The sequence below is a fragment of the Lolium rigidum genome, chromosome 3 (genome assembly GCF_022539505.1).
Source record: "Lolium rigidum isolate FL_2022 chromosome 3, APGP_CSIRO_Lrig_0.1, whole genome shotgun sequence".
NCBI lineage: Eukaryota > Viridiplantae > Streptophyta > Magnoliopsida > Poales > Poaceae > Lolium > Lolium rigidum.
This window is the reverse complement of record NC_061510.1, coordinates 190247648-190258051: the sequence shown is the minus strand read 5'-3', so window position 1 is coordinate 190258051 and position 10404 is coordinate 190247648. Positions and strand designations below refer to the sequence as shown.

The window sequence follows — 10404 nt, the reverse complement described above, 5'->3', positions numbered from 1 at the left end:
TTGAATCTCTTCACATGTATTTCTCTCTTTTCTATAAAGCCTCAAAGCATTGTTGCTACTGACCAATGCTAAGTTTTCCAAGACCAACTAGAATTACTTGATGCTCCCAAAGTGATACCAATACTAACCAACAAGATTTATCATATGATAGAAATTACAAACTAAAATAAGATGTGCAGAAAGTAAATGATAAAAAACTGCTCACTAATATTCCATAACGGCAGCTCACGCCAAGGGATACATAGATAATCGATTAAAGGAGAGATACTTCCACACTGCAAACTATCCTATATGATAAATTCACTACTCATGATATGACTCTACTGAAAAGTAAATAGGTAAAAGATAATAGTGTGATACCGCGGCACTCCTCCAAGCTTGAAACAAGCCAAGGGGATGCCAATACCAATGATGAATTATTCCTTCGACGGTGGTGGTGCATCCTTCTCATCATCAAACTTCCAAGGTAAAGGCTCCCCATCAACAATAAATGACTTAGTTTCCAATATCCTGAAACTGGCAGCAGAACTTATGCGATTAAACCTGGTCTCATGCTCACAGTTTTAATTTCGCACGTCGTAGACTTGTGCTTGCAACTTGTTTGTCGTCTCGTGGAGTGAGAAAATATCATCCCAAAGATTTGCAACTTCCTTCCTGTGCTCGCCAATGAGTTTTGCATTTATCTTGTGGATGATGTCCACTTCATGTTATGCCATCTTCTTGTACATAAAGACTTCTTGCTCTAGCTTTTCCATCCTAGCCTCCAGACTGCCTTCTCCTTTAGGGCCCCAAACATCTTCTACTTGCACCTTTCCATCCTTGAGCGACAACTCATTAGGATGCATCTTCAGCTCGTTCATGTACGGGTTGTCGACGTTCACAGAGGAGTTGTCCCTGGGTGATCCAGAAGAAGATTTGGTCGCTCTAAATCTGAAAACAAATCCTGGCAGAAACAGATCGAAACAAAAACACGACAAGAACACGATATACGGACCTCGGGGGATCCGGGGGATTATATAGCAAAAAAATTCGTAACAAAAGGAAGAGAACAAGGCGAAATCGGGTCGGAAAGGGGCTCCAGGGCGCCCAGACCAGGCCTAGGCGTGGCCTGGAGCTGGCCCGCGCCTAGGAGTGGTCTGGTGCCCCTGGGCACCTTTTCCTACCCGTTTTTGTCTCGTAATTTTTCATATTTAGTAAAAACGACAAAAATATAACCTGGAAAGTTTAACGCGAACTTTTTCCTACTAAAACTGTTACCTATTCGAAAATGGAATCTGCATATTTCTGGATTTGCTCCTTAATGAATTCTTCCGGAGTCACTACTTGCCCATTCACCACTTGTGTAGTGTTATCCTTCAATGAAGCAATTTTTATGGCACCAGAACGATACACCTCTTCAATAATAAAAGGTCCTTCCCATTTCGAGAGTAATTTTCCTGCAAAAAATCTGAGACGAGACCTATACAATAGAACTTTATCATCAACATGGAACTCTCTCTTAAGAATTCTCTTATCATGCCACTTTTTAACCTTCTCTTTAAAGAGTCTAGCATTTTCATAAGCTTCATTCCTCCATTCATCTAGGGAACTTAAGTCAAGCAACCTTTTCTTACCGACCAGTTTAAAGTCTCTATTAAGTTCTTTCACTGCCAATAAGCTTTGTGTTCTAATTCTAAAGACAAGTGACAAGCTTTTCCATAAAACATTTTGTAAGGAGACATACCCATAGGATTTTTATAACAGTTCTATAAGCCCATAAAGCATCATTTAACTTACTAGCCCAATTCTTCCTAGATTTATTAACAGTCTTTTGCAAGTTAGATTCAATCTCTCCATTTGATAATTCTACTTGCCCACTTGTTTGAGGATGATAGGCTGAAGTAATTCTATGATTAGCATCATATCTAGCAAGGGTCTTTCTAAAACCACCATGAATAAAATGGGAACCTCCATCAGTCATAAGATATCAAGGCACACCAAATCTAGGGAAAATGACATCTTTAAGCATTTTTAATGAGGTCCCACCATCAACACTCTTTGTAGGTATAGTTTCTACCCATTTAATAACATAATCAACAGCAACAAGTATATGAGTATAACCTTCTGAAGGAAGAAAAGGACCCATAAAGTCAAATCCCCAACAGTCAAATGGTTCAATAACAAGCTAGAAAATAACTCATACTCCCTCCGTCCACAAATAAGTGTACCTGCGGGGTTTTCAAGATAAATTATGAGGTGGAGTGAAAAGTACATTGGGAACATGCATCTCTCCTCTTTAATTCTTTCACCTCCAATAAGCTAATTGCATGTAAAAAGCAAGAAGAATATGTGCTCAATATTATTGGGTTTGATTTCCGTGCGATGATAGAGAAGCAATTAAATTGCATTGGGAAGATAGGAGTACACTCTTTTGTGGACAAAGTTTAGAGGCTAGATGTCCACTTATTTGAGGACGGAGGGAGTAGGAATTTCATCGCCTCTAGAAATATTACCAACTCTTTGGCATTCATCACAAGATAAAATAAACTTTCTTGCATCTTCAAAAAGAGTGGGCCAATAAAAACCTGATTGTAGAACCTTTTGTGCAGTTCTATCTCCAGCATGATGTCCTCCATAAGCACTACCATGAAATTTTCTCAATATCTCTTGTTGTTCATATTCCGGAACACATCTTCGTATAATACCATCCACTCTTTTATATAAGTCTGGGACATCCCAAAAATAATGCCTCAAATCATAAAAGAATTTCCTTCTTTGCTGAGTTATAAATGTTGGAGGCAAATACTTGGAAACAATAAAGTTAGCATAATCAGCATACCAAGGACTCTCGCGCGAACCTACTTTTGTTGCAGCCAATTGTTCATTTGGAAAACTATCATTAACAGGAATAGGATCATAAGAAATGTTTTCTAATCTAGACAAATTATCAGCAACATGATTTTCAGCACCTTTCCTATCTACAATATGCAGATCAAACTCTTTTAAAAGCAACACCCATCTAATAAGCCTAGGCTTAGCATCTTTCTTTTCTATAAGGTATCTAATAGAAGCATGATCAGTATGAATAGTGACTTTCAAATCAACAATATAAGGTCTAAATTTATCACAAGAAAAGACTACAACTAGGAATTCTTTTTCAGTTGTAGCATAATTCTTTTGAGCCGCATCAAGAGTCTTACTAGCATAATGAATAACATGAAGCTTCTTATCTACTCACTGCCCAAGAACATCACCTACTGCAAAATCACTAGCATCACACATAATTTCAAAGGGTAAATTCCAATCAGGTGGTTGAACAATAGGAGAAGTGGTTAAAGCCTTCTTTAGAGTTTCAAAAGCTTCCATACAATCATCATCAAAAACAAAAGGTACATCCTTTTGGTATATTAGTAAAGGCTTTGAAATTTTAGAGAAATCCTTAATAAATCTCCTATAGAAACCAACATGACCAAGAATACTATGAAGACCTTTAACATCCCTGGGACAGGGAAATTTCTCAATTGCTTCCACTTTGGCTCTATCGACTTCAATACCTCTTTCATAAATTTTATGTCCAAGAACAATTCCTTCATTTACCATAAAATGGCATTTCTTCTAATTAAGAACAAGATTAGTTTCTTCACATCTCTGCAAAAGTTTATCAAGGTTGTGCAAACAGTTATCAAAAGAAGTCCCATAGACGGAGAAATCATCCATGAATACTTCCACAATTTATTCACAAAAACCCTGAAAGATAGGAGACATGCATCTTTGAAACGTAGCATGAGCATTACACAAACCAAAAGGAATATGTCTATAAGCATAAGTTCCATAAGGACTCTCTGGATCTTGATTTTTAACAACAATTTTAACATTTGATCAGTAAAAGGTAAAGGGTAATGATCTTTCTTAGTAACTTTATTAAATTTTCTAAAATTAATGCACATCCTATAACCAACTACTACTCTTTGAGGAATAAGTTCGTTTTTCTCATTAGGCACAACAGTAATTCCTCCTTTCTTAGGGACACAATGTACATGACTAACCCATCTACTATCAGCAATAGGATAGATAGGATAAATAATAACAACATCAAGGAGTTTCAATACCTCATTTCTTACCACATCCTTCATCTTCAGAATTAAACGGCGTTGATGTTCAACAACTGGCTTTGCATCCGGTTCCATATTAATAGCATGTTGACATATAGTAGGAGAAATCCCCTTAAAATCATCAAGAGTATATCCCATAGCTCCTCGATATTTCTTCAATACTCCCAATAATCTTTCCTCTTCATGTACTAAAAGTTTAGAACTAATAATAATAGGATATATTTTCTTATCATCAATATAAGCATATTTAAGATCACCATGTAAAGGTTTTTAATCGAAAACATGATCCTCCTTGGGTGGTAGTGAGGTACCCAAGTCTTCCATAGGTAAATTGTGCTTAAGCATCTCCGTTTGACAAAGAAAAATCTCATCAATCTCATTTCTTTCCTCCATAAAGATCTCACTTTCGTGGTCCTCCATATATTGCTGCAAAACATCGTTAGGAGCAAGAGCAATAGAAGCAAGTTGCTCTACTCTAAAATCTTCATTAGGCAATTCAGTTTTATAAGGAGCTTTAGGAAACTTAGAAAAATTAAACTCATAAGACTCTCCATCAAATTTAGTAAGAATTTTCTCCTTCTTGCAATCTATAATAGCACCACAAGTATTCAAAAAAGGTCTACCAAAAATTATAGGACAAGTCTTACTAGAAGCTGAAACAAGTACTAGAAAATCAACATGATATTTAATCTTACCACATAAAACTTCCACATCTCTAACAATAATAGTTGGAGAGATGGTCTCTCTATTAGCAAGCTGAATAACCACATCAATTTCTTCAAGTTCACAAGAACTAATTTCATGCATAATTTCCCTGTAAAGCTCATAAGGAATTTCTCCTATAAATGTCCCTAGACTACCCGGCCATCCAGAGCACCTAAAAGGGGCAAAAACATCTGGTTCGTTCGTTCCACTCTGCACAATCCCGCTTTTCACTGCAGCCGTCCGATCGGTGAACTTTTTTCTCACTTACCGAGCTTCATACTGAGTCGATGACGCCTGGGACCAGCTACGTGCGGGGGCCAACGATCAGAGACAGCCACAGACAATCGTTCGGGTCGCCTTCCGTCTCCATCCGCGAGACAGTGAAAACCTAGATCGGGGCATCCCAATCCGCCCCACCAATCCCCGCCCACCCTCCTCACCAATCCTCGTCTTACCTTCTCCCCAATCGCCGGGCGCCGGCCGACTTCTCTCCTCCGCTCCATCCCCACATGATGTTGCAGAGGGCACTACAAGTGGAGGAGGCCAGCGGCGCGCCGCCTCTCCCCCGAGATCGAGCCCGCTCCCGCTCCGACCCGCCTCCCGCTCCTCTCCTCTCTGGCTCCAGCGCAGGGAGAGCGGCGCCCGAGCGACCGCGGGGGATGTCGGTGGCAGGGAGCGTGCTCAGCGGCGGCGGAGTCTGGATGCGCCCGGAGCGACGGCAGCGGCTGGACGCGGTGGCCGGTGATGGCGGCGTCCGGATGCGGCGGCGGCTGGATGCGCCCGAGCGACCGCAGCGGTTGGAGGCGGGGCGGCGGCGACAGGCAGTTGGACAAGGCCCCATCACCGAAGGCAGCAGCCCACCGACGGCACCCTCCCTGTGTCTCTTCTCTGGTCGCCCTCTGCTAAAGCCCTTGGCGGGGACCAAGGCTGCTAACCCAACACAGCGCGCTCGCGTCGGCCCAGATTTCTTGGCCACCTTGTGCCGATGGTACGTGCCCTCTTCTTTTCCTTTCATGACATCGATTTCCCTGGCCGTGATTTGGATATGACGTGAAGGGGAAGAAAAATATTCACTTGCAGAGTGCTTTTACTAATTTAGTGTGAAATTGCAATCCAGCTTTCCTTTTCTTTTTGTCTAATGTTAGATGTGGGCTTTTGTTGTTGGAAGTTTCATTAGGCTATATGCACATGCAGAAAGTGGATTATATGCACTTGCAGAAAGTGACTAGGGAAAGTGAATCCAACTTTTTAATATTTGAGAGCCTCACACCTGCAGATTTATGCACTTGCCTTGAAATGCAACGGTCAAATTTTGGTCCACCTATCACTAAAGGTTTACTTCGACAAAATCTGAAGCTTTGGATGATCTACTTTGTGTACGTTTGTGTTCTTCAGTGTTTTTTATATTTCAGAGTGACAACCATTGACGAACCATATTATTTCTAGGAGTAAAAGAGCAGTGTCGACATAAGGTTACTGCGGATAGGACTGCGGAAGCTGGCCTGCACTGGATATCCACATTTTGTTGGCGGTTGCTAGCGGGGAAGAGGGGTGTCATTTGGAGGATGAGGATAAGGAAGGCGGCTATCGCTGGAAAAACATGTGGTATGATATTTGAATGTACATCAGTATAATTATTAAACTTCTATCAAGTGCTTACTACTTTATTTTCTGCAGGGGCTTTCATGGAAACTACGGAGAATTTGGGATTTGTCTACATTGCTTCGAGACATTATGCACATGTATGTAGTCCATCTGTCTTATTTGTTAACCCTTGATAATGCAATAATTAATTACAGTTGATAAAAATTCCTGCGGGGAAATTAACTAACTATGTTAATTTTTTATTCAGAATATCAAGTGCATAATTAATGGAAACGGAAGACATTGAAAGATCTTGTTTTAGCTGCAGAGGGTAGAGTATCTGTAATTATAGACAGTGAATGTGATTTGGAAAATATTACTACTGATGCTGAGTTGCAGGAAAGAAAGTGCTTGTTTTGCTCACAAAATATTACCACAGGTACAATTATCGCTCCTCCGAAAGTAGATTATTTATTTCATTATGGATTCCTTTTCCCCATTATGTTTACTTGGCTACCATTTATTGATCTCTGCCCTCCTCCCTCATGCTACATTGTGGCTTCAGTGTTGTCAGTATGGTGGAGCCTTGCATGGTGAGGGAGTAGACAATGGTGAAGATCAGAGGGCATGAGCTCACGGTGGTCGCCCAGATTTCAACAGCTTCGACAGATAGAGAAGGTAATCAATTCATGTATTCTCTGCTTTCATATATTATATGGTGCTTGTCAAGCATATACCCAATCTCTGAGTAAAAAGGAATTTTAAATGACCAAAATGTAAAGAACCCATACCACATATCATCTCCCTGCAAATCTGAGTTGCACTTATCATTTCGCAGATCTCACAAATTTGAAGGAACTGCAGTTGTCTTCATGTAGAATTCGCTCAAAACTTCTCCATGTAGTTGAATTAAAGATTTTTTCCAGTGATCTTTGTTACACCAATGCCATCTTAACTAACATTTAACTTCATACAATTGGACTTTACATATTTTTTGAGTAATCTTTACTACAGAGACAATATTTCTGGTACATTCAGTCATATATTTATTTTATTCATCTCGTGAAATCCTCAATAAATGTTTATATTGGTGATACAATGATGTGTGAAAAAGTTGGTTACATAACAAGTTGCTTGAGACGACAGGAGGGAAAGCAGGTGTGGCAGGCACAGGAGGGAAGCCTCAACCACAGCCATAGTAAAAAAAGTACAGCTGAATTATCATGTAGATCTAAATAGTAATGAATTAAGGGCAGACTGTTTTTGTACTTTATTCCACAGAAATTGCAGTCAGTTATCTTGATAACATATCTCGATTCTTATGTCCTAACTGTTATTTCTTTAGGAATTTGAGAAGATCTCTGTAGATTGGTGGTGAAATCCAAGATGCTCGGTTTCTTCTTGGACATGGACAAGCTCCGCTAAGGTATAGTAGATCTCACAGAGAATCCTTCACAATCAGGACCTTGTTAAAAAGGTATTTTCTAAGAAAAACAAGGATCCATTTTCATGGTTGATTTCAGGGAAGTGCAATACGCTGGCATGACAAGTTTTATAATTACCTTGGATGTTCAGTTTTTTATGGAAGCACATAAAAAGGTGTGATCTTGAAAAGGACACAATCTCACTGTCTTATTTCTATGCATTTTTCTTGAAAACACACTTCCCTTCGTTTCTTTTTTGCTGATCTATCTAATTACTAGCCCCATTCATACTATAAAGAAACATTCGCTTAAGGAGGAGGTAATTTAAATTCTAACTAACACCGAATGTTGTATTCGACCAGGAGCTAATAGCCTGAAAACCCCACCACTTTGGAAGGTCATATTTTTCGGGTGTGTATTGCTATTTGCAGGCCTCTTTTACCTAACATGCTGGGATGTTTCCATTTAAGTGGTGCTAGAAGAAAATGGTACAGAAAATAGCCTTATAATATGTTTCTGGGGTACAGAAAATAGCCTTATGAATTAAGGCCTCTTTTACCTAACATGCTGGATTTATGATAAATAGCCTTATATGTTTGTGGGATACTACATCGAAATCACATGTCTAATAGTCTTTCAAATGTCTATAATATGTTTTTGGGTGTATCTGCTAACATGATTGACATATGAAGCAAGTGGGCAATAGTTTTTCCTGTTGTGTTAGCCTATGAACAACAGCTTACTTAATTTCTTATTTGCGCATACTGATAAATTAGTGTTATTTGGATAGCTACTACTATCTAGAGGTTTGCATAGGCCACAATCTGGAAGTTGCAGTTCGCCAGATTGATTTAACCAGCACTTCTCCTATATTGCCACACTAAAGCTTAATCAAATAGCCAATATAGAACTTATGCTATATTGTCTAAACTAAAACTTAATCAAATAGCTGTAGGTAATTAGAGCAGCGACCACTACTGCTAAATTTTAGTTACACTGACAGTCCATCTGCGAATGGGCCAAACTTTCCTTCAATGGCAGATTTCTGTAATAGCATTTATTATAGGTGTCAGCCTTAGTGATTCTGGTTTCCGGCCCATGGCTTGGATGGTTGGTCGAGGTATCTGTAGATGTTGATGTGTTGTTTAAAGACGCGGTTGTCTGCAAGGTCACCAATAGCCCGAGAGGATGGTGAGGATCTTACAAGTAATTGTTATCGGTTATTCCTTGGATCTATCGGGTGCTTACTTTTGATGTGTTGGTTTTATTAGAACGAAATAACCTGCAGTTTTGTAGTTATAAAGTCCACGCACCTGGTTAGATGCAGGCTCATCCATGGTGGCACCACCTCCAGCATCAGACAAGGTGTCACCAGCTGTCGTGTTCAACACCCACATGTTGGCCCTTCGCTCAGGTACGGTGCTTGACAAAATTTTGCACCTACATTCTTCTTTAGACATGAGTCATGTCGTGGCAGCTGGAGCTTCCATGAAAATGGGCCTCACCATTAGTGGTTGTGCTACGGTGCCTTCCACAAGAAGAGCAAAATGTTTATAGTTTCACTTTCACGTCTGTCAAGTTTGAAGTTGTTGGTGCACTTGCCTACGGCCTCCTCTTTCTACACATGTAATGAGAATCTCAAGAAATTTCTCACGCAAGTGGGGTTCAGTGGTTTGAGCAATATACAGTGCATAAGGTTATTTTTCATCCATGTTATCAAATTTTTCTGGAGCTTTTTATCTGCATCTCACTTGAATATAGGAAATAGGGTCCCTAGCAGAACATAGATCAATGTCATTATTTATTTAAGCTAGGAGGCTAATGTCTCTCTGTAACCACCCATGTATTTCTACATGCTTTCTGCCTCTTTATTTTGGTTCACCATATTCCTTTCGCTATATTTGATGCATGTCTGAGTTCCTGCTTTTTTCAGTGCAATGAGAACTCTGTGTATATGCATTTATTTATTTACTCTGAGGCTAATTTAAATTTGACTGATGATGTAGTGTTACAGGCTTGCTAATATGCAATTTCTGCTATATCAACATTTAGTTATCATCGGTCAATATGGGCCACTATGGTAATCGGCATGTTAAGGAAACATGTAGGCTCTCTCTTTTTTCGTTGAGTTGGGCATGTCTTTTGAAGTGCTAAAATATCAGACATGTTTTCAAAGGAACTGTATAGAAGTGTATATTGTCATGGTGTAGTGAAGAATGATTGCATTTTACTTTTTTGTTTCATTAAGTTATGGATTCATGGAATTAAAAACTGTGAGAGTTTCGTACATCCTGGGAAAATTTTCATTTAATTTTGATCTCATGTGAAACTACTGATAACAATTAGATTCAGCTTGATCTCTTGAATCCTGCCAGTACGCCATATAAAGGGTTGTGCCATGGACAACATATTCACTAGAGCACATGCATTTACACATGGATTTATGCATCAACCTTTCTTTGACATGTAGTTTTGATGTTTCTTAATATGACACCAATTTGTAACGAAACTGCAGAATTGATGACGTATCAACGACATCAATATTAAGATACTTTAATATTGACAGTTCAGAAAGCATATCCCTCACCAAACTAAAGAGA

The 10404-nt window shown here is 39.4% G+C and overlaps 1 long non-coding RNA gene across 1 annotated transcript; it reads left to right on the top strand.

Moving 5' to 3' along the window:
* The first annotated feature begins 6322 nt into the window (after nucleotides 1-6322).
* Nucleotides 6323-6796, top strand: LOC124699405. The gene is made up of 3 exons (XR_007001380.1): nucleotides 6323-6401; nucleotides 6474-6538; nucleotides 6649-6796. It is a non-coding gene; the product is annotated as an uncharacterized LOC124699405 (long non-coding RNA).
* Nucleotides 6797-10404: the final 3608 nt, after the last annotated feature.